Raw genomic sequence first — 25,016 nt, 5'->3', positions numbered from 1 at the left:
GCTAACAGTCTACATAGACCTCTATTGTGAGGGGGCGGATTCTGAGGTGGATTCAGCATCAAAATTTGCCCCCTCTTACCCCAAGTAAATGAGCTCTTAAGTGCACTTCAGAAGGAGAAATAATGCATGATGTTACATCAAGGGCAAGACACTTCCAGAATCTATAGGCACTCTAACTTCCCATTGAATTAAGAGGATGTCACAAACCCATGCATCCACTTTGAGGCTATGAACTGTCCCAAGTAACACTGATACATGCACCAAATCTCATTGAAAATCATATATGGTATCTTTGCTGCACAGCCATGCTTTTAAGTCCAAGTAAACTATTAATGCCTAAAGGTAAAAATATTTATACTTGAATTTTATTATTATAAAATAATGAGCCATTAAAATATGGATTAAAAAAAAAAATCTATCTACTGAGTTTACAGTGCCTATGCAGACCTATGCTTCTTGGTTACAGATAGCAAACCCTGTGTAATCTAAGAGGACACAGTCCCCACAAAAAGTGTGTTAGCTTTACTTTTTGTTTTAGGCCCGTTGCAACAGTTAAAAAAATTGTGGTTACAAAATCAGACCTGTCCTTTAAGTCTGTCCGCCACTATTGCAACACAGCGAAATGCTGAAAATGACAACGTGAAAGATCAATGATGGAAAACTGTATTGAATGTCACCTGCCTGTAGAATGCTTTGTAAATAATAATGTTGAATTCACAAACCCAGACAAAGGCATTAACATTAGGGCACTGGCAAGATTGGTGCTAAATACTTTTGCCTTTCCATTGGATGCTTAAATTGTGATGATCCCTAGATAAAAGGGCAGCTGTACTTAGATTATTCTGGCCTCCCTGTGGGTGATCAGCTCTCCTGGATTTTCCACAGTTCTCCAAATGAGTGTTGTCAGAGATTGCTGTCTGGTTTGATTCTGATCAGCTGTTATTTCCTTTTTATGTATGTGAGAGTGTGGAACATATTAACATTTCTGTATAAACATGTGCTATGTTTGGAATCCCTCTCATGCCCCACCTCTAAGTGAGCAGAACAATAAAGGAGAAGGTTATGAGCCCTTAGAACAGCTGGCTGTCTGTGCATGCCCGACATTGAAGCGTTTCTGTGATGGGCAGCACTTCAATCACTTCCCCTTTAGCTGCCTGCTTAATGCACCTCCCAGCATTGTTTATTTTCTTAGCTTCTCTTACAAGCTTTGGAGAGGTATTATCGGTGGAATTATTTACAGGACCTCGCTCAATTTAAGTGACTATTACTGAACTTGGAGACCTTTATTGAAGTTTATAGAGTCAAAATTACACTAAATAGGTTTATGTTACCTAGGTCATTAAACCAAGCACACATAAGCACATATGGCGAAATGAAGCTAATCCACCAACTATCTATCTATCTATCTATCTATCTATCTATCTATCTATCTAATATTTAATATGACAAGTTCTTGGAAGGTTTCCGTCTTTATAAATGTATTTATTCTGCGGGTGACCATTTATAAATCTCTGAACATCAGCTTTGTAGTATAGACGCCTTGGCATAGATCTGGATCTGACAATGGCAACATCTGCTTGGAATTTGCAAGTTCTTCCCATATTCACAGGGTCTCCCCTGAGACGCCCAAACTATACTTAGATTAATTGTTTCCTATGAAATTGACCCTTGCATATGTGCTTGAGACATGGAAATTAGATTGTGAGACGTACGGTGGACAGGGGCTGATATAAAGGAATGCATTCTGTAGAATGGGCTGCAGAATATGTTATATGATAAGCGACAAGGCCTCCTTTTCATGTAAGTTCGTGGGCCTAATTTTAGATTTGTGCTTCTGTACGGGCCTATGTAAAGACTTTATTGCAATTGTGAAAAACTCTCTAACATAGAGATTTTCGCAGCATTTAGCCATCTCTCTGTCAGATCTGGTCATTTGGTCACTGAGCTATTTCTCTACTACAAAGCCTGAATGGAGAGGTAATACGCATGTGGGACCACAGTTTCGGGGATACAACACCCTCCTTCTAGTGATTAGTAGAGGTCTCAGTGCTAAGGCCCCCTCCATTATACATTTATTACCTATCCTGTGGATTGATGAGATATGTTTAATGGAGTGCAAACCCTGTAAAGAGATTTTTAGCATTAAACTGACAGTAGTGTTCTTTATGTATTCTTTGCCTTGCACTGTAGCCCTAGGTAGCCATGAAATATTATAGAAAAGAAGAATCCTTCAAAGTAACCTGTCACCATGAACATGCTGTGTAATCTCCAAGTGTGATATTATAGATTGGTAGGAGTCATATGGGTGGTCCTATCAGTGATTGTATGTATGAAGGACTGTCAATCACTGACTGGACTGCCCACCATATTCCCGGAGCGTTACTATCCAGAGCAAACATATACTGTAAATGTAACCAGTTATACTGAACTTTTCCCACAAAAGTATATATCACTTTGCTTAGCTCATTCTGCTCTATAACACGGTGTCTGCAGATCAGACATATTCATAGTGACGAGTAACTTTAGAAGATGTAACTCATTTCACTATAAACTATCTTCAACTTGCAACCCTATCAATGTGGTCTTCCTAGTCTAAGTCTACATGTGGTTGTACTATAATATACAATAGAACAAAACACAATGCAATAAACAGTACAAGTATAGTACATAACGATACATACACGCTGTGGATTTCCGCATAGGCATCATGTTCTGTATATGAAATAGCTTGGCATTTGCTGCATTTGTGCAACAGATTTGAGGGTGAAATGTGTAACAAAATTTGCTACAAATTGCATATGTGAATTAAATCTTGTACTGATGACCCTAAAGAACAGCTAAGAAATCTTTAGTTTTTATGACCTTAGAAAATCGAACAAATATTGTTTTCTTCATATCTTTCTAATAACTTACATATCAATATCAGGAGCATTAAAGGGAGCAAAGCTAACATCATTTATGATTTCCAAAGATGTCTTACTTATTCTGTATTGCTGCTCCATTTTCATGAAAATCTGCATGTTATTATAATGCAAATTAGGTTTACATGTATTTGTTCTTCTGCTGGGCCTAACCGCCTCCATGCTTTACCACCCCACATTGCTATGACCTCTCCCCTGCGCTCATTGTTTTCATTTGTTGTGACAAGTGTAGTACGGACTGTACTATGTATGTCTGATGAGGTCAGGCTGCATCAGTTTCAGATGGAGGCAGCTACAGACAAAGTGTGAAATATTACTCAAGCAATGGGGGAAGAGTAGGGAAGAATCTGAGATTTCTTCCCTGGCAGAAGAATTGCCTCTAAAGCCGGGGCCTCACGTGCCAGTTTTCTAGCAAATCCCATCCACACATTGCAGAAAGATATGTGAAGTGAAAATCTTGCAGTTTCCAAAACTGTAGCTGCAAGAATCGGAAAGGCATATTTGGAAAGTGTAGCAGCAACCCTACAAGGTACTGTCATTAGTTTGATACCAATTTACCTGCTGAAAGAATCCCTCTAATATTTACAAATTTTTTTGTGACCTGTTTTAAAGCTTTCCACACAAATTCAATTCTTCTCTTTCAGCTGAAAGCTATTTTTCCTGACTCATTGATGTGTTCTTAAAAATAAGAGGGGAGTAAGCCCTCGTTCACATCAGCGTTTGGATTCCGTCTGGGGAAGTCTGCATGAGGACCCCCCCCCCCCCCGGATGGAATACTAAACGCAAGTGCAAGCGCTGGTGCAGTGAAAGCACACGGATCCCCATAGACTATAATGAGGTCTGCAGGGATCTTGCGGACAGGAAAGTAGTTCACCATCTACTTTCCTGTCCGAATGATTCGTAGGGGCAGCGCGCGTCAAGCACACGGACCCCATTATAGTCTATGGGGTCCATGTGCTGTTACAGCACAGCAGTTGCAATTGCGTTTGTATTCCGTTCGGGGGGTCCCCATGCGGAATCACCAGGATGGAATCCAAACGCTGATGTGAATGAGGGGTAAGCTACTGCCAGACACCTCTAGCCTCGGTCTATATCACCTGAGAAAAAAAGGAAAATCCAATAGCCTAGTCCTTCAATCCTTTACTGTTAGCTAAATTGTGCGCTCCCATATATGAGAGATGGTAAATTGGCCAATTCAATGTGTATGGACGGCTATATTGGGACACTTTTTTTGAAATTTTGACAGTTATTTACTTTTCCTTTTTATAATGTCTACCTAAAATAAATTCTCCATTATGCCTATGGGTACAACCAGACTATTCCCTAAATTTCCTTAACCCTTAAGTACTTTCATGGCGGCTATCATACACCACTATCATACACATATTATTATGATAGACACCATGATAGTACTTAAGGGTTAAGATGAAAGAAAGGGATAGCTCTTAGCGATTCTGATCCTTTGCTTGCTCTCCCAAAGTTTATTATAACTATTTATCTCACTACATTGAAACATACCAATTTACTAGATATATCGGAGGGGGATTCTTATGTAGCTATATATATATATATATATATATATATATATATATATATATATATATATATATATATATATATATATATATATATATATATATAGCTGCTCAAATACTTTTTCTAAGATTTTCTTTTCTTTGGGGCAGATTAGAATGATGTCATTTCTATGCTGTACACATGCCATAAGGCTAGTATTTCCTTTGTTTTATTTATGTATTGTGTCTCACAGTAGAACTTAGTGGTCAATAGTAGTAATTGCTCTCTGTGCTATGTAATTTATTTGTTACAGCAAAGACAGAAGAACCATTGATTGGAAATGGCATTAGGAATTCTACACTGAAAGGTCACAAGCAGACTACATTGATTTTTTTGTTAATGCAGAACCACTGACAAGCAAAAGTTTTACTCTTAATGTTTTGTTGTTGAGCTAAAATACAGTATTTAGCTCCACGTCTCTGTATGTCTACACGGTTATTCCAAACATTCTTGATTTCTGGTTGTTTTTACTTCATTTTGTGATTTGGTTTATGAAAACAAGTGGTTATGTATAAGTATTACATTAGATATTATCATTTGTGGGCTAAAGTGAGAATTTGTGATAGTTAGTAGAGATGAGCGAACAGTGAAATATTCGATATTCGATATTCGTTTTGAGTAGAGCCTCAATATTCGACTACTCGATGGAATATCGAATCCCATTATAGTCTATGGGAAAAGATGCTAGTTTCAGGGGAAAACACAATTCGATTAAAGGAGAGTCACCAAGTCCACGAATAGCAGGAGGAGAGTGTTTAGGAGGAGCGCTGTGCAGTTAAAGCACAAGGACCCCATTATAGTCTATGGGGTCCGTGCGCTTTAACTGCACAACGCTTGCAGTTGCACTGATAAAAAGTAAGCTCCCTCGTAACCGCAAGCGTCCAGCTCTCCCGACTAGCAAAGACAAGCCTGCGGCAAATCAATGCTGGTTCTGCAGCAGGCTCATCCTTGCTAGTCAGGAGAGCTAGCAGCTTGCTGTTACGAGGGAGCTTACTTTTTCTCATAGGAATGAATTGACCAGCGTTGATTGGCCAGTCTACAGCATTCGGCCAATCAACGCTGGTTCTGCCGGAGGCTCGTCTGTGAGGAGGCGGAGTCTAAGATCAGACCACAAAGAACCAGCATTGATTGGCCGAATGCTGTACACTGGCCAATCAATGCTGGTCAATTCATTCCTATGAGAAAATAGAATATACACTGTATAGCATTCAGCCAATCATCGCTGGTTCTGAATCGAATATTTACTGTGAATAGCTAATAGTATTCGATCGAGTATGAATATTTCGAATACCATAGTATTCGATCGAATACCTACTCGATCGAATACTACTCGCTCATCTCTAATAGTTAGTGTTATGTCCACTCGAACTTCTGCGCTAACCGCTCGTATGCTGCGGCGCAAAAGGCATATTCAGTTTTGATTCTTTGCTTTGGGTTCTTCTTGTGTTGTCTGAACATTGTCCTATTCCCTCACCTTGATAATTGATTTTCCATCACACCCATCTCCTTCACCTTGGTTTCCCTCTGCTCCTCTAATGGTTAATGTTTTAATTGCCTGTGTTATTGACAGCCTATCTTCCTATCAAGCCTGGGGCGGGTTCTTCCTTCCTATTTATTGTTTGCTCACATTCACATTGGTGCTTGCCTTTGCCTCGTGTGTGCTGATGTTTCTTTTGCTGTTGTTATTTGTATTCTGTTCTTGACCTCTGACTTACCCTTTGACTATTCTCTTGGATTTGATTCTGTACTGCGGTGCTTGACTGTTACCTGACCCTTTGCTAGCTGACCTCCCTATGTTGTTGTTTGTCTTGTCTGCGCTCTGCGTTGTCCCATATATAGGAAGGGCCTGTTGACCAGTTGTCGCCTATTGCTTAGGAAAGGACTGGCAAGCAGGAAGGGACAATGGAAGGAGGGAGGATTTCAGCTTAGGGCTCACTTTCTATTGTGCCCCTCCCCCCAGGGTTCACCAGCAGCTACTGGGGAATTGCTACTCTAGCAATTCCCTTACAGTTAGTGTGAATTTCTCATTATGAACTTGGAACTAAGGAATATTCACTGTTGTGGGTCACATTATGTGTTTACATAATGATATGGAGAATAGAGTCAAAGGAAAGTGTGGATTACTGATCTTTTGGTTGTGCTGCACACAGGGCACAGCTCCTGTTTCAGCCAGTTGTTCTACATTCTGCTTCAGGACTATGAGGAAATAAGGGGCGATATGGTAGAGCTCAAGAGATGCACAGATTTTTTTCATATATTTTTTTCAGTTTTAACTACAATATGATCAAGGCAAATAGGATCAAGACAAATTAGGAGTAAGTGCTAGAATATATATATACAGTCCTATGAAAAAGTTTGGGCACCCCTATTAATCTTAATCATTTTTAGTTCTAAATATTTTGGTGTTTGCAGCAGCCATTTCAGTTTGATATATCTAATAACTGATGGACACAGTAATATTTCAGGAGTGAAATGAGGTTTATTGTACTAACAGAAAATGTGCAACATGCATTAAACCAAAATTTGACCGGTGCAAAAGTATGGGCACCCTTATCATTTTATTGATTTGAATACTCCTAACTACTTTTTACTGACTTACTGAAGCACAAAATTGTTTTTGTAACCTCACTGAGCTTTGAACTTCATAGCCAGATCTATCCAATCATGAGAAAAGGTATTTAAGGTGGCCAATTGCAAGTTGTTCTCCTATTTGAATCTCCTCTGAAGAGTGGCATCATGGGCTACTTAAAACAACTCTCAAATGATCTGAAAACAAAGATTGTTCAACATAGTTGTTCAGGGGAAGGATACAAAAAGTTGTCTCAGAGATTTAACCTGTCAGTTTCCACTGTGAGGAACATAGTAAGGAAATGGAAGACCACAGGGACAGTTCTTGTTAAGCCCAGAAGTGGCAGGCCAAGAAAAATATCAGAAAGGCAGAGGAGAATGGTGAGAACAGTGAAGGACAATCCACAGACCACCTCCAAAGAGCTGCAGCATCATCTTGCAGCAGATGGTGTCACTGTGCATCGGTCAACAATACAGCACACTTTGCACAAGGAGAAGCTGTATGGGAGAGTGATGAGAAAGAAGCCGTTTCTGCAAGCATGCCACAAACAGAGTCGCCTGAGGTAGGCAAAAGCACATTTGGATAAGCCAGCTTCATTTTGGAAGAAGGTCCTGTGGACTGATGAAAGATTGAGTTGTTTGGTCATACAAAAAGGTGTTATGCATGGAGTCCAAAAAAAACAGCATTCCAAGAAAAACACTTGTTACCCACTGTACTATTTGGTGGAGGTTCCATCATGCTTTGGGGCTGTGTGGCCAATGCCGGCACCGGGAATCTTGTTAAAGTTGAGGGTCACATGGATTCCACTCAGTATCAGCAGATTCTTGAGAATAATGTTCAAGAATCAGTGACGAAGTTGAAGTTACGCCGGAGATGGATATGTCAGCAAGACAATAATCCAAAACAACACTCCAAATCGACTCAGGCATTCATGCAGAGGAACAATTACAATGTTCTGGAATGGCCATCCCAGTCCCCAGACCTGAATATCAATGAACATCTGTGGGATGATTTGAAGCGGGCTGTCCATGCTCGGCCACCATCAAACTTAACTGAACTTGAATTGTTTTGTCAAGAGGAATGGTCCAAAATCCCTTCATCCAGGATCCAGGAACTGATTAAAAGCTACAGGAAGCGACTAGAGGCTGTTATCTTTGCAAAAGGAAGATCTACTAAATATTAATGTCACTTTTCTGTTGAGGTGCCCATACTTTTGCACTGGTCAAATTTTGGTTTATTGCATAGTGCACATTTTCTGTTAGTACAATAAACCTCATTTCAATCCTGAAATATTACTGTGTCCATCAGTTATTAGATATATCAAACTGAAATGGCTGCTGCAAACACCAAAATATTTAGAACTAAAAATGATTAAGATTAATAGGGGTGCCCAAACTTTTTCATAGGACTGTATATATATATACACACACTAGCAATACACGCGACATCGTCCGCAGCCCCCTTCTCTCTGTGTGCGAGACACCTGCAGTGCGGGCCGGACCCCCCGCCCCCCTACCAATCCCGGGACCCCCACCGTGGGGCTAGTGTCCCGGTGTGTCTAGGGTCTGCAGAGAGTGGGGCACAGCAGCTATGGACATGCATAGCGCTGGAGGGGCATATGGCGGTTTGCTGAGCTGTGCTCCACTCTCTCCTCTCCTGGCACCCCTCCATGAGGCTGCTGTGCGCCTAGTGTCCCGGCATGTATTGGGGCTGCAGACTGTGCTGTGCAGGTTTGCGAACTTGGCTCCAGTGTGCCTTTCCCCTTCCCACCCCTGGACACACGGCGATGGGGCGTGCTCCAACGATGTCCGGCACTCTACATATGCGCTGCCATCTTCCTCGACCCGCGCGTCGGCCGGCCTGAGCCACGATAGCCCCGATCCCCACATTGGCTGCTCCAAACAGATGCCAGTGTGAAGGCTCTGCGGCCCGCTTGAGTATCTACACCTCTGCCCTCTCCATCGCCTGCTCCAATCAGAGGTCAGGGCAATGAGGTCCTCTCAGGTGCTTCAGCCTCCGCCGACCGTGCTTTCAGTGCTCGCGGTTGTGAAATTCGCTAACCTACGGGAATGGTAAGGTGCCTATGTTTTCTTCCGGGTGCCAAGCTAGGTATGTGCAAAATCTGAATGTAATCCGTGCATCCGTTTCAGCGTTATTGAGGAACAAACATCCAAATCCACAAACATCCAAACACACAAACTTATTAGTAAGGATATATATATATATATATATATATATATATATATATTTACATTTTTATACATTTTCTGTGTTTAATGTATTTTTATTCTTAGGGCTAGATTGCTGTCAGTGAAACATCAGACTTCTTTAAGACTGTGAGACATGTTATTTTAATAATGGATCATGAATGGCTGCCAGGCACCTCTAAGGCTGCTTATCTACATGGAAAACAAAGTTTTTGGTTAAAATACAGGTTAAAATACAAGGCTTGTTTACTTTATATTGAAAGCCGCCAAACACCATTTAGCAAACTTCATTTACATATTTCAATTCTATTCCATGAATATTCTAATAACTTTGCTGAGATATGAGTTGAACTATAGCAGTAGCAGCCATGACAGCTATTATAATACTTAAAGCAATTTGCGGACTCAGGCATAAAGACTGTTTATCTTGTGGTGATGGAAAAAGTACAATAATACGTTTCTACTCTATAGCACTATAAATGGGTAGAACTATTGCCTTGCAGCGCTGGAGTCCTGGGTGGTAATCCACCCATTGGGAACATCTGCATGGAATGTGTACGTGAGCCTTACTAGGGATAGTGTTGACAATGTCTGTGCAATATCTTGTTGCAAGTGGCATTAAAATTCTACAACAAAAAATTGGCATAAGGAGAACAATGAATTCCCCTATAAATTTCATAAACTTCTTAAGATGAAATCACTTTTTTTCTAGCCCCAAGGACTAGGAACATATTGAAAAAAACAAAACAATAATTTCCCTTTCAGCCTTCTCTTTTCTTGATGAAATATATTTCATTTGGCAACCTTTTCCCATAGTGGAGATCATTCATAACACTTATTAATTTAGTTGCCACGTGACAGGGTTATATGATATACCGTCAATAAAGTTTCATTGTATGTAAAGAACCATATAAAATCTATTTTAGCATGGTGGGGTGAGTTTTTCTTTCCTCAAGTTGTGGAAACTGGACAAAAGAAAAATTTTAGGATTGCCCCTTTGGCTAAAGCCACACGGGACGATCTTTAGCTTTAGCGCTGCAGGAAAAACGTGGCAGGAATGCATCGCAATTCTTCCTGCAGAGCTTTGAACAGAAAGTTCACAGAGTTTTCCTCCACAGACTTTCTGTTAACGTTATATCCACGGGGAAACTGCCGGCGTTTCCGTAGATATAATTGACATTCTGCGATTTCCAAAACCACCCCTATTTTGGATATCGCAGTGTGTCCATGCTGCGGTTTTTACCGCAAAGTGGGCATGGAATTCGCATTAATCCCATCCACTTTGCAAGTACTGTAAAACACCGCAATATCCTTAGGATAAACCATCAATATTAGGTTTACAGGGGTCTGACACCTAGAATCCCTGCAGATCAGCCGTACTGAGACAGTGCTGCTCCCAGTATTGTATACATGCAGGAGCTGCACTGCTTACTTGCTTTTTTTTGTACTGCACCATTGAAGTCTAAGGGGCACTGCTACAATACCTTCACCCACTGCTACACATTGTTTGGTGATGAGCAGTGCAGGCCCTAGAATGTACATATCTCACTCCCCATGATAGTTGCCCGAAGATGTGTCCGATATAGTCAAATAAAAACATGATACAAGTAGGGGGCTAAGTAGTGTGGCAGGTTGTTAGAGATGGCGGATCAAAAATATTCTGTGTTTCTAAGCAATTAGTTGTCTTTTTCCGACATTCATCCTATATCTATCTATCTATCTATCTATCTATCTATCTATCTATCTATCTATAAAACACTGAATTTCTGTTGTCTGTACTTTATGCACAGCCAAACAACTGGACCAATCAGCACCAAATTTGGCACGTAAATAAATCAGGCGCTTCCGAATATTTTAGACCGGCTTTCTGATTTCACCTGATTTCACTAGGCTTTACTGTTTGCTACATATTAATGAAAGTAAATATAGCACCACTGGCTTCCACATCGAAGGCATTCCTTTATAAGAGCCCAACTATTTTGTTTTAGACCAACAACCCAGCAATCGTTGTTTTAGACTAGGTTTCCACAACAACCCCGCAAACTCACAAAAGCAAATTTTGCACCACTGGCTCCCACATCAAAGACCTTCCTCCATATGCCATTAGATGTCCCATTTTAGCAAAAAGAGATATGTAGAACCTTCAGTCTTAGTCTGACTGACACACATAATTATACAGTTACATAGTTACACACCGGTTTAACACAAGTTTCCATAACAAACCAGCCATTTTTGTTTTAGCCCTGCTTTCTTCGCTGTGTTACTTGCCATGAACAGTCTATACCGGGAAAGGGTTTAATTTATTTCTCATCAGCAGCCAAATTATTTATTTATTTATTATGCTTACTTATATAGCGCCATCATATTCTGCAGCGCTTTACAGATATTGTCAGTCACTGTCCCATATAGGGCTCACAATCTAAATTCCCTATCAGTATGTCTTTGGTGTGTGGGAGGAAACCGGAGTACCCGGAGGAAACCCATGTAAACACGGGGAGAACATACAAACTCCTTGCAGATGTTGTCCTTGCAACATACAAACTCCTTGCAGAACCAAGGACTCCTGCGCTGCAAGGCTGCAGTGCTAACCACTGAGCCACTGTGCTGCTCTATCAAATCAAATACTATAGACCCTTGCAAAGTCAGGTAATTCTGCTACTGTCTTAAAGATACAACATCATCTCCCAGCGGCACCAATATCCAGAACAAATGACTATTCATAAGGCTCTCTATTCATATCTAAGGTAGTTTAGTAAACAGCAGAATAAGCATGCGTGGATGGAAAGAGCCAGCCATGTGGCCATGGAGTGGAGGTCCCCAACATACATTTCTGAGATAGTCGCAGGCTCCAGAGGTAGGCCCACTTAATATAGAATAAGAATCTTTATTCTATATGAATAAAGACTTGATTCCACGGTAAAGGGCAATAACATATCTAGATTAAAGGGGCTTTATCATTGGGAAAAGTCATTTTCAGCTAAGCACATACTTGCATAGCCTTTAGAAGGAATATTCCCCACATACCTTTTGTATGTAAATTGCCTCATTAGTTTTTGAATGAGCCCATTTTTATTCATATGCTGATTAGCTTACAGCAAGCACAGGAAGTTCTCAGCGAGCACTGTCTGCTGTGTGTGTGAGAGCTGAGAGGCTGCTGCTGCTGATGATGACTCATCTCTTTGCTCTCACACACAGCTCATAGCAGAGAATAGCGGACTGTGATCATAGACACTTCCGGGTGCACTCTGGAGGCTAATTCACATATGAATAAAAGCGGGCTTATTCAAAAACTACTGAGGCGAGTTACATACGAAGGCTATGCAAGTATGTATTTAGCTAAAAATGACTTTCCCAATAATAGGGCCCCTTTAAATGTTTTGGGCAGGACCTGAAGTTAAATTGTAGTGATGATTAGAGATGAGCGAACACTAAAATGTTCGAGGTTCGAAATTCGATTCGAACAGCCGCTCACTGTTCGAGTGTTCGAATGGGTTTCGAACCCCATTATAGTCTATGGGGAACATAAACTCGTTAAGGGGGAAACCCAAATTCGTGTCTGGAGGGTCACCAAGTCCACTATGACACCCCAGGAAATGATACCAACACCCTGGAATGACACTGGGACAGCAGGGGAAGCATGTCTGGGGGCATAAAAGTCACTTTATTTCATGGAAATCCCTGTCAGTTTGCGATTTTCGCAAGCTAACTTTTCCCCATAGAAATGCATTGGCCAGTGCTGATTGGCCAGAGTACGGAACTCGACCAATCAGCGCTGGCTCTGCTGGAGGAGGCGGAGTCTAAGATAGCTCCACACCAGTCTCCATTCAGGTCCGACCTTAGACTCCACCTCCTCCGGCAGAGCCAGCGCTGATTGGCCGAAGGCTGGCCAATGCATTCCTATGCGAATGCAGACTTAGCAGTGCTGAGTCAGTTTTGCTCAACTACACATCTGATGCACACTCGGCACTGCTACATCAGATGTAGCAATCTGATGTAGCAGAGCCGAGGGTGCACTAGAACCCCTGTGCAAACTCAGTTCACGCTAATAGAATGCATTGGCCAGCGAATTCGGCCAATCAGCGCTGGCCAATGCATTCTATTAGCCCGATGAAGTAGAGCTGAATGTGTGTGCTAAGCACACACATTCAGCACTGCTTCATCAAGCCAATACAATGCATTAGCCAGTGCTGATTGGCCAGAGTACGGAATTCGGCCAATCAGCGCTGGCTCTGCTGGAGGAGGCGGAGTCTAAGGTCGGACCTGAATGGAGACTGGTGTGGAGCGATCTTAGACTCCGCCTCCTCCAGCAGAGCCAGCGCTGATTGGCCGAATTCCGTACTCTGGCCAATCAGCACTGGCTAATGCATTGTATTGGCGTGATGAAGCAGTGCTGAATGTGTGTGCTTAGCACACACATTCAGCTCTACTTCATCGGGCTAATAGAATGCATTGGCCAGCGCTGATTGGCCGAATTCCGTACTCTGGCCAATCAGTGCTGGCCAATGCATTCTATTAGCTTGATGAAGCAGAGTGTGCACAAGGGTTCAAGCGCACCCTCGGCTCTGATGTAGCAGAGCCGAGGCTGCACAAGGGTTCAAGCGCACCCTCGGCTCTGATGTAGGAGAGCCGAGGGTGCACTTGAACCCTTGTGCAGCCTCGGCTCTGCTACATCAGAGCCGAGGGTGCGCTTGAACCCTTGTGCACACTCTGCTTCATCAAGCTAATAGAATGCATTGGCCAGCGTTGATTGGCCAATGTATTCTATTAGCCTGATGAAGTAGAGCTGAATGTGTGTGCTAAGCACACACATTCAGCTCTACTTCATCGGGCTAATAGAATGCATTGGCCAGCGCTGATTGGCCAGAGTACGGAACTCGACCAATCAGCGCTGGCTCTGCTGGAGGAGGCGGAGTCTAAGATCGCTCCACACCAGTCTCCATTCAGGTCCGACCTTAGACTCCGCCTCCTCCAGCAGAGCCAGCGCTGATTGGCCGAATTCCGTACTCTGGCCAATCAGCACTGGCTAATGCATTGTATTGGCTTGATGAAGCAGTGCTGAATGTGTGTGCTTAGCACACACATTCAGCTCTACTTCATCGGGCTAATAGAATGCATTGGCCAGCGCTGATTGGCCGAATTCCGTACTCTGGCCAATCAGCACTGGCTAATGCATTGTATTGGCTTGATGAAGCAGTGCTGAATGTGTGTGCTTAGCACACACATTCAGCTCTACTTCATCGGGCTAATAGAATGCATTGGCCAATCAGCGCTGGCCAATGCATTCTATTAGCGTGAACTGAGTTTGCACAGGGGTTCTAGTGCACCCTCGGCTCTGCTACATCAGATTGCTACATCTGATGTAGCAGTGCCGAGTGTGCATCAGATGTGTAGTTGAGCAAAACTGACTCAGCACTGCTAAGTCTGCATTCGCATAGGAATGCATTGGCCAGCCTTCGGCAATCAGCGCTGGCTCTGCCGGAGGAGGCGGAGTCTAAGGTCGGACCTGAATGGAGACTGGTGTGGAGCGACCTTAGACTCCGCCTCCTCCAGCAGAGCCAGCGCTGATTGGCCGAATTCCGTACTCTGGCCAATCAGTGCTGGCCAATGCATTCTATTAGCTTGATGAAGCAGAGTGTGCACAAGGGTTCAAGCGCACCCTCGGCTCTGATGTAGCAGAGCCGAGGGTGCACAAGGGTTCAAGTGCACCCTCGGCTCTCCTACATCAGAGCCGAGGGTGCGCTTGAACCCTTGTGCAGCCTCGGCTCTGCTACATCAGAGCCGAGGGTGCGCTTGAACCCTTGTGCACACTCTGCTTCATCAAGCTAATAGAATGCATTGGCCAGCACTGATTGGCCAGAGTACGGAATTCGGCCAATCAGCGCTGGCCAATGCATCCCTATGGGAAAAAGTTTATCTCACAAAAATCACAATTACACACCCGATAGAGCCCCAAAAAGTTATTTTTAATAACATTCCCCCCTAAATAAAGGTTATCCCTAGCTATCCCTGCCTGTACAGCTATCCCTGTCTCATAGTCACAAAGTTCACATTCTCATATGACCCGGATTTGAAATCCACTATTCGTCTAAAATGGAGGTCACCTGATTTCGGCAGCCAATGACTTTTTCCAATTTTTTTCAATGCCCCCAGTGTCGTAGTTCCTGTCCCACCTCCCCTGCGCTGTTATTGGTGCAAAAAAGGCGCCAGGGAAGGTGGGAGGGGAATCGAATTTTGGCGCACTTTACCACGTGGTGTTCGATTCGATTCGAACATTGCGAACACCCTGATATCCGATCGAACATGTGTTCGATAGAACACTGTTCGCTCATCTCTAGTGATGATCTATCCACAAGATAGGTCAACAGTATTAGATCGGTGAATGGGATTGGCCACCAATGAGAGTGGGCTACCCTCAGTACAGTGTGAGACGCTCCACACACTGCATATTGCATCTGGCTCCGTATACTGTAGCGCCATTCTCATTCACTTGAATTGAAGCAGGGCTGCTTCTGGCTGTATACCTAGTATATGGCTTCTGGTGGAACCATGTGATATCATACAGTAGTCTGAGAAGAACTGTTGGTGGATGGTGAGGACTTCATGCATGATGTGAATAAACACTTTTTGCTGAAAAAATTGGCATACGTCTTTTTACATGGTTTCTATTTGGGAGTCGGTCAGTTCCCCAGTGAACGTGCACCTGGACTAATTTTGAGTCATTAGGAATCAAGTGCCTCCCTGTACCCCATTTCTGCAAGTATACTGATCGGATACTGATAACCTATCCTGCTTATTGCTGGGGGTGCCACAAGTCTGACCCCTACCAATATGATATTTATATCAATGCCCCTGAAAACTCTTTTAATACATAACATCTATGCACAGAATGTTATGTACTTTTATATGTTGCACTCATGCTGACTTTTTGAATAACACTTAAGCATATGACTTATTGCCTTTTTGCATAACTTGACCAGGTAACATACCACATTATACATGTAGACTGAAATCAATTTGTGTGTTGTGCTCTTTAGTTTTTATACGTCACATTTAATAAAACTCAGATATTATATATTTCTCTATAGCTGGAAGAAAACCAGTTGGAGCATGAAATCATGAGCACATGAAGCCCATAGCCTTTACATAGCCACAGGTATATGTTATCCTACACAAGTCATTAGGATTGAGTTGTCCGATACATTGTTTTAAGAACTGAATTCCCTCAAATAGCAATTGTCATTAGAATACATTTAACGTGACACATGTGTAAGGCTGGAATGTGTACATTCCTAAAATTCATCGTAGTTAGTTACAGATGTAGCCTCATTCACCTTTACTGGAACTGCGTGAAAATGAAAAGGCAGCTGCTTCCCCCGCCGCCCACTTCTGCTGACTTCCATGTCCCTGAAGAGATCCTCCAGAGCAGGGGGAAAAGGGATAGGCTGCCATTTTAGGTGCTATACTAATGCATTTCACATGTGTCCACTATAGAAAACTAACACAAACATTACCCAGTCACATGCTGGGTGGTTTCAAATGCAGCAATGTTGTCATAAGGAAACAAAAAAAAAAAAAATACACACACAATATTTCTGTGCAGGACTCAGAACCTTGTATTGTCCCTGCAATAAATTATTTTTTAATTTATAAATATTTATTATTTGCCATTAGAAATATTTCAGAAATGACCTTTACGCTCTTATACATCCCCAAAAATGAAATACAGGAATCATAGAGAGCACATGCGGATCCTCTGAGATTGACATGTAGCTTTTCTGGCTAGCTTCTTTTCTTTGGTTCTTTTCCCAGGTGCTTTGATGTTATAAAACTAACAAAATATAGTCAAGTCGGTCATGACATGCTTATACTATCTTATACTATATGTCCTTATTAGCTTGGGAATTTTTAAAGAGGTGTTGATGGCCATCCAAGCACTTGAAATTCTTGGAATGGACAACAGCGTGCCCCATTGATCTATAGATGCTTGGCTATGGTCCCAGTACAGTGCCCAAAAGAGATCACTACTAAGCAATGAACTGTTGTATTGTTTGATATGTTTGATACTGTTTTGCACTGTTTAATACTTGCTTTTGCACTTTCCTAGCTTTATGCTGGGCGGAGGTTAGTCATTGCTAGGTTACCCCAGCTCTCAGCCAGTTTTCAGGCTTCTTTTAGTTAGTCTAGAGCTAGCTGCAATTGAAGTTGTAGAAGAGCACATTTGGTTTTCAGATTATTTAATGGTGGCAAAGGCCGCAACAAACAGTTCTATGCTACCGAACCCTCTGCTCACCCCCAAAGGGGTTGGAAAGAAAGGTATCGATCCCACAGTTTGCCCCAGATCGCAATGGTGAGAACTAGATGAGGTAGTGAAGAGCAGACATCATAATATTTGTGTATGTAACGTGCCCAGCATGTGGATCTGGCATTCTGTAAGTAAATAAGCCATTATGTTGCTTTACAACTAGAAGAAAACCTACTATATAACCGTACCACGAGCATCACCTGTTTAGCTGCCACCCCTATCTCCTGTGTGATATTTGCATCCACCATCAAAGGCAACCTAAAAAACCACCTTACAGAAACAGCTATTTTTGATATCTTTATTTTATGCCAAAGGCTAGAATGGTTACAAAAGAAATGGGAAATATATATCTGATATACCTCTTCCCAGCTAGACTGTCAGAAATGCCCTTCTGAGGGTGAAGAGCTATTGATAACTGTACCAATATCTCTTACCCTGGGGCTGAATTCAGCGCATTGTCAGCTTTCTAGTGGTATATAAAACCACATATGCCCGAGGACATGAAAGGTCCTCTTTAACCTAAATGGAGACATACATAAGGGAACCTTTTATTCAAATTTTTATGGGAAGAGAAACAGTATAATCCCTATACTAGCCTGTAATAGAAGTGTACCATTGACCGACTTGGGTGCCTTGAATAGGCCGTCAGCTGTCATAGTAACAGATCACCGCTCTCAGATCTCGTTCACATGTCAAAATAGCGCTACCCATATGCTACCAGACAAATGGTGCCTTGGTCATTTTTGACTGAGGCATCGGGTGGATTAATGTATAACATAGCAGATACCCATCAGTAGTCTGTCCCTAAATAGAAAAATGGTATGGTCCAATCTTAGGGCCCCTTCACACGGAGGATACTCTGGCTGATTCGGAACATGTAAACGTTCCGAATCAGCAGCGTTTAAAGCAGGTCCCATTGCTTTCTATGGGAGCCGGCATACTTGCGCTCCCCATAGAAATGAGTGGGCTGCTTTTTCCCTTTCATTTCTATGGGAAGCGCGCGTATGCCGGCTCCCATAGAAAGCAATGGGACCTGCTTTAAACGCTGCTGATTCGGAACGTTTACACGTTCCAAATCAGCCAGAGTATCCTCCGTGTGAAGGGGCCCTAAGTCCAACATTTGAAATACATTTGTAGGAGACATGAAATTAACTACTCATGTGACCTTCACACATGTCATGTGAACTGGTATTCAATTCATTGTCCAGGGGTTAATAGCAATATATTGAGGAACAGCATTACTAAAGCATCATCTTATAATGTCTGTGAAGAGGAAAACCTTTTATTCTTCTTCCTGTGTCTCACGTTTTGCTGACTTTTTTTTTTTTTTTTTCAGTGAACCCATTATGTGAATGGTAACATGAATGCATGACATAAGATTCCAAACAAGCGGAGTCTCTGTTTTAAAGCTATCAAGTTGTTGACCAAGCCTAAGTTGTCTGTTAAATACTTAAATTATAGCAAATAGGTGGGAAGACTTCCGGTGACACAAGTGATGTATCCGAATCCCTTTCACATAGAGCATCCAAACTTAGAAAATACACATATTTCTAAAAGTAAAAAAACTACTTTCATAAACTCAAAAGAACAGATAACATTACATATACATGACTATACATAAATGGATTGGTATGCTGCACATTTTCACAATGTTTGTGAACACCTTGTTTGAGCATCGCCTACAGGGGTAAACATTTCATATCTTATGATCGTTCTTGTTTTTATAGATACATACATAGGCCAGTGTGCCAAAGGTTTTATGTGCACGTTACAGCACAAGATATCATAACAGACCCAAAGCCATAAAACATTCTGACTATAATGTAGACAGTCCCTGCAACTCATCATTTCACACTTTACATATGTATTGGATAATTATGCTTTGAATTACATTTTTAATGCTCAATAGATGATAAATAATCAAAACCATAAGTCAAATATTTTAGATCCTTATTTTGCTGTTACTAAGGTATTGTCTTGTTAAACAGCTCATTATATAATGGTTGGGAATATTTGCTGTCTGTTTACCTGTATAGTGGGAGAAGTAACATGTATGTATTTTGTTTTCTTCTGGGAGGTAAAGCTAGTCTTCTGCGTCTTGAAGAATCTTACTGATGTATATTCTTTAAAATAAGAGTAACATGAGCAGAGGCTGAATAAATCAGTCCTGTTTTTTCTGATACAATTGTATTACTTTTCTCATGTATAGTTTCTAGCCATTTGTTCGGTATGCCCTGCTCTCAATCTGTCATATCTACAGATATTTACTTAGTATACAGAGAATGATCAATGTTGTATACAGTGAACCCTATATAGTGGTGCTGGTAGGTTTGCTTGGTTGAGTTTTCAATTTTCTGAAAAGTTACAGCGTATGGTGAAGAGAAAGTTACTAAACTAATTTACTAATGTGCCCGACATTATGGTGAAAAAGAAACAGAATTATACTGTTTTAGTTACATTTTACTAACTGCGGCCAAAAGACTGGTGAACAATGAACTCAAGTCTAGAACTCAACTCTAGCAACCACAAAGTGCTACAAAGCTGGCGCTAAAGCAAATAAAATCATAGAATACATCAGACAAGGCATAGCTGAATAGGAGAGGGGGAAGAGATATGCAAGGTAAATCAAGCAATGGGTACTGAATTTTTAGAAATGGGTCATTGACCCAGGGATTTACCGTATTCCCTATTTAAAAGCTTTCAATTTTTTTAATATATATATGAATGCGAGCATTTTGATAAATTGTATAAAGTAAAAAAAATGGAAATAAAACCAAATTTCCACTATGCAGCACTAATACAGCACCAGAACATTATGTCTTACACCATGCATAACAAATAAAGTATTGTTCTTCGCCTTACATCTCAGACTTAGATTTGTCTCTCCTCACCACATTTCTCCAATCTCTATCTATTGCCTCTGGTCTGGACATTTTAATATTTTCTGTTATTGATCGGACTCAGATCGGTCTCAGATATGAATTCTTATGACCTTTTTTTTTTCTAAAGTGTTTTTATAACAATAATGATGGAGAGGTTGGTTTGGAGAGGGAAGTGGGGAGAGGCTAGGAATGGAGTCTTCCATAGTAAGATCTATTGTGATTGTAAGGAATGAACTGGTTTTGGCCATCTATGAGTCATCGAGGTTATAAAAATTAGGGTGTGTCAGTGTTCTGATGGACATGGAATGGTTCACCAGAGTAGAGGTCACATGAGTGTCCATTTAATGGTCGTATTAATGAATCCAGAAAAAAGGAAAGAGAATTAGGGAGTAGTTTAGTAGCTAGCTTCATTATATAGCGGGATCATTGCCCAGCAAGGATAGTTTAAAGAACCAGATGGTTAAAGTAACACTCCGGTAATTTTTTTTTCATTCATTATGCACATATTCCCCCAATATATATAATTCAGACGGTTTAATCGTGCTTACTTTAATTAATCCTTTCTATCTTAATCGTTCTCTTCAATAAGGTCATGTGATCAATCTGACCAAATAAAATGTACATAGGATCAAGAGAAAGAGTTAAAGTGACTTCCAGCATGATAGATTGTACCACACAGGCTCAACCCTAACTATAAAAGATCAGACAGTGTATGTGGCACAACTATGGATTAGTAATTTATGGCTCTCTTAAATTATTTACAAAGGGAAGGGAAATTACTACCTAGCAGGTAGATATACTGAAGCCTAGAGCTATCCATGTGATACAGTGCAGATACATTATAGGACTCATAGCAGAGCAAGGAAAAATAAAAACATGAAAGCTACGATTGGGGAGAAGCTGGATTCCAGGGTGATGAGGACAGTATACACGAAAGAAACCTGGATTTCCTCTTTAACCCAAAACATTCTTTGTTTGAACTGTAAAAGGGACAGGTGTATGATTGTTGTCTAGGTGTAAAAAAAAAGCCTTTGAAATTCCTTTCTCAAGGATGTGTCCACACAGACAATGCAAAGGCCTGTTTACCTAAAATAGTACATAGTTGGATACATTTGGAACCAGCCTGTTGATAGCATCTTTGGAGTAAATATCAGAAATAGCAGGATCTGTCTGTCAACATAGAGTAGAAAACTAGAGGTTTAAATCTCACACAATGCTGAGGGATAGATCCTGGGAACCCAAACTTCTCCACCGACAATTAGCGACAATGACAAAGCCAGATGGACTATTAGTGAATTTAAAGTCCAATTTACCACCACAGAGACTGGTATAAGAATTCTATGTTCCACAAGCTGAAAGGCAGATCAAAACCAAGGGTATGACTCAAAAGTGTGAACATGTCCAGGACAAAAGTTAGTCCAGGTGGTAATGTCAAAGCCAAAATCAGAAGACAAGTGGATTTCCAGTAACAATTCAAGGTTAATATCAGAGAAGTCCAACAAAAATGATCAGGGTTATGAAAGCCTTGCTAAAATACAACCAAATAGCAGGCAACTGGATGAGAAGGAACAAGGTTTAAGTATCCTTCTTCAGCTACAAATAGGATCATCATAAGAAGCTCCTGAAAACTGCAGAAACTTTACAGTTTCACATGGTAACCTCTAAGCAACAGCAGTTAAACTGAGATTCTTGAAACAGCCAATTTTGCAGCATGGCCTTACAAGCTGTGGTTGAGATATCAAATAGCAATTTTTTACCAACCTGTGGTATAGAGCTGTCTTGGTGAAATATATATCTGAAAACAGCTCAGGATAGGTCCACCTGGTAACAGCAAAAGTTTGGGATCACTTCCAAAATCAATGTACTTGGGGACATACCCATAGGAAAGTAAAACATTCTGTTCCAGTCTTCTCACATTTGAAATAGATTTAGGATGATATATTTCCCATGAGTTAATATTATTTAGGAGAAATGTAACCCCTATGTATTATTTTTAGGGCCATCTCCTAATATGATATAGATGGGATATAGTTTTTAAATGGATTTAGTTTTTAAATAAGGTATTAATAATGCTTGAATAATGCTTATTGCTCCAAGTAGTGAAATTTAAGGAAACCTCAATGAAAAAGATACAGAAAAAAACACCTTTGTTCTGCAGTATTTTTCTTTGCTGACTTTCATTTCAGCGTTTTCCTCTACGGACTTTCTGCTCCTATTATAACTATATGTAAAACGACAGTGTTTCCACAGTTGTAATTGAGATGTTGCGATTTTCAAAAACACAAGGGTTTCAGAAAACGCAACTTTTTTGCTGCAGATTTTTTTCTGCAGTGTGTGAAGAGGATTAGTCAGAATCTCATTCACTTTGGAGATACTGTAACACGCAGCGTTTTCACAACATGGGGCTTCAGCCTAAAGGAGAGAACACGATAGAACATTTTTCCAATGGTTCCCAAGCCATGGAGGTGAATGATCCATTGCACAAATGTGATTGCTTACAATCTTCCTGGTTTATTATAACCATAGAAACTTCACATTAGGTTCCAAAAACGTGATCTGCAAGAGGGTATTTTTCATTTCTCAACCACAGTTCATAATCTTAATATATTATCACACGATAACAAATCTTTTTCCAAAACAATAAAAAAATATATAAAAACATCAAAAATATATATTTTTTAATATAACAATAATATTCAAACATGCAATATAAAAGTTCTAATATTCTATCAATAGATGAGGTATTTTATAAGGCAATTCAGTTTTAAAATTCCCTATTATTAATAAATAATTGAAATGTTTTGTCAAATATATATGTTTAATATAAAATTATATCATTTCATAAATCAAAGATGAAGAAAAGCCAATATACTATGTTTGGCATGGTTGAGCTTGGAGGAATATACTGTGGAAAAAGTTGCATTGTATTCATTCAACTTACTAAAATCAATTTGCTAAAACTACAACCCCCGCCTCCCATGAAAAAAGGATTATTTTAAATTATATAATAAATGAAAAAAAGCAACAGCAAAAGATTATTAAGTTTGCAACGAGTTGGAAAGTAGTATAAAAAGCTGATGTTATATTCATATTTTTATGTACTCAGATCTATGGTAACGTTAAATATTAAAGACAAAAAGTTTACAACTAGCTGTAGATTTATCTGCTGTGTATCATGCAATATAACAATGTAAACAATATTTATCTAGGTATTGAAAAATAGAGCACATATGCTACATAATTTCTACCAGAATTTGACTAAATAGGCCATTTGCACAGGAAATATTAGCATTTGTGAATAATAAGATGAATGTGAACACTTTCAATATAAGATTCTCCTTTCAAAACTCAGGAATGAACCCAGCAATTTTGTTAGCATTGTCTGCCATGTTACACAACATCCAGTGTTGCCACTGCCACAATGACTACAAGCTTGCTAGTTCACACAACACCCCACCCAACCCTCTTATACTTCTTGTACTAGTGACGATGCTACTGTGATCATAGTTCTCATAGCTTGTAGGTTTGTGTAATTGAAGGCCCAATACAAAGTTGGGTCTATCTTACAACAGATCCCAATGGATACAGATTCCAGTGTCTAAGGCCTGGTTCACATCTGCATTTGGTAATCCGTTCAGAGAGTCTGCATAGGGACTCCCCCCAAACAGAATACTGAACGCAGTGGCAAGCGGTGAGCTTATGAAAGCACAAGGACCCCATAAACTATAATGGGGTCTGTGTGCATTCCGCGTGGTGTCCACATGTACTTCATGATCTACTTTCCTGTCTGCATGACTCGTGCGGATAGTGCGTGGAAGGCACGCACTGTTCACCACTTGCCAATGCATTCGGTATTCCATTCAGGGGGTCCCCATGCGGACTCCCTGAACGGATTACCGAATGCAGATGAGAACCAGGCCTTACATTGGGCTCCATTCAGAGCCAGAGCTGTGTGTTCCATTACACATAATAGGAAGAATAGCACGGCATACAGTACTATTCTTGATGGACACTGGGAGTGAACACCAATGACTACATTATAACTCATGTGTTCATTGTGCACTGTTGGAATCCACTGTACGTTATAAAGACAAGCCACAATGTAGAAATGAACATGATCTTATGTATGTTTTTACACTTGAGCAGTTTTATCAGTTTTATCAATGTCATTTGCATAATGTTATTTTTCTAACCTAAAGCTGGTTGCAGATGACTGTGGCCGTGTTCAGTGTGTTATCTGTGTATTTCAAGGAAAACACCCTGATCCATTCATGTCAATGGGCCCGTAGATATACCCATGAATTTGACGGTCCCATGTGTGGGCCAAATGTCTGGGGGGCAAAATATAGAACAGGTCCTATTCTTATCCTATTTTGCATCCATTGCTTACGTGGCTCCTAATCATTTAATGAAAGGAACCTCAGAACCACGGCCCGTGCGGTAAACACCACTTTTACATTAAGCCACAACTATTCCAGTAAGTCACAGCTCCCCAATTTTTGGATAAGACACAAAAATCGTATGTGATAAGAACTATTCTAGGAATCATGTTTGGAGTGG

At 40.8% G+C, this 25,016-nt stretch overlaps 1 protein-coding gene across 3 annotated transcripts in view; it reads left to right on the top strand.

Annotated features, from left to right (window-relative positions):
- NDP (norrin cystine knot growth factor NDP) overlaps positions 1 to 25,016 on the top strand; it is an 89,541-nt gene that overhangs the window by 3,638 nt on the left and 60,887 nt on the right. The window contains exon 1 of one of the 3 annotated variants that reach the window (XM_075264046.1): positions 4,715 to 4,803. The exons of the other annotated variants lie outside the window; for them this stretch is intronic. The gene's annotated coding sequence lies outside the window, so the exon portion shown is untranslated. Of the gene's footprint in view, positions 1 to 4,714; positions 4,804 to 25,016 lie in introns of those variants that run through there. 3 annotated transcript variants of the gene reach the window in all.

Source organism: Leptodactylus fuscus, chromosome 2 (assembly GCF_031893055.1).
Source record: "Leptodactylus fuscus isolate aLepFus1 chromosome 2, aLepFus1.hap2, whole genome shotgun sequence".
Taxonomy (NCBI): Eukaryota; Metazoa; Chordata; class Amphibia; order Anura; family Leptodactylidae; genus Leptodactylus; species Leptodactylus fuscus.
The sequence above is the reverse complement of the archived record's forward strand: the minus strand, read 5'-3'. Positions and strand labels throughout refer to the sequence as shown.